The following is a 518-nucleotide window of genomic DNA, read 5'->3' as shown; positions in this document are numbered from 1 at the left end:
AAGAGAAAAGGAGGAATTTAATCTTGCAAATAGATCTAAGTATAGAGATTCAAAACAGAATCTCATCAGTAATCACCATGCTATTTCCCTCTAGAATCTTAGTGTTTGAGAAACTAGGTACAGCAGTTTGAATTAGGGATTGTGGCGCTCTGAACAGCTCACTGAGTTGGAGTGCACCAAACTCAGAGGAGTAGAATTGTAGGAAAGTTACAGGGAAAGAAATTAAAGAAGATCTACCCTGTGGAAAGCTGACAGGCAGCTGAGAAAGGCCATTAGAGACTTCCGTGGGGGAGAAAACAGCAGGTGAGAATGGCCATCTGAGACCTCCATGGGTCAAGGTAGAAGACACCCCATATCCGAATACAAGGAACCACACCAACATACCAGTGATCACCCCAAGGATCTACCTTCAGCACTTGATTTTATCAGTAACTTGAGTCAGCTAGGTACAAACGGGCACACCAGCACCACTGAAAACCAAGCAGAGAGCCCATTGGTGCTCTGAATAGGCTTGGGAC

General features: G+C 44.6%; 1 protein-coding gene across 1 annotated transcript in view; it reads right to left on the bottom strand.

Annotated features, from left to right (window-relative positions):
• EDA (ectodysplasin A) overlaps nucleotides 1–518 on the bottom strand; it is a 175,103-nt gene that overhangs the window by 174,028 nt on the left and 557 nt on the right. The window lies entirely within an intron of this gene.

The sequence above is a fragment of the Orycteropus afer genome, unplaced genomic scaffold, assembly GCF_000298275.1.
Source record: "Orycteropus afer afer isolate SDZICR_OR568_19922 unplaced genomic scaffold, OryAfe1.0 scaffold00692, whole genome shotgun sequence".
NCBI classification, from domain to species: domain Eukaryota; kingdom Metazoa; phylum Chordata; class Mammalia; order Tubulidentata; family Orycteropodidae; genus Orycteropus; species Orycteropus afer.
Note: the sequence above shows the minus strand (reverse complement) of the source record. Positions and strands in the feature narration are given on the sequence as shown.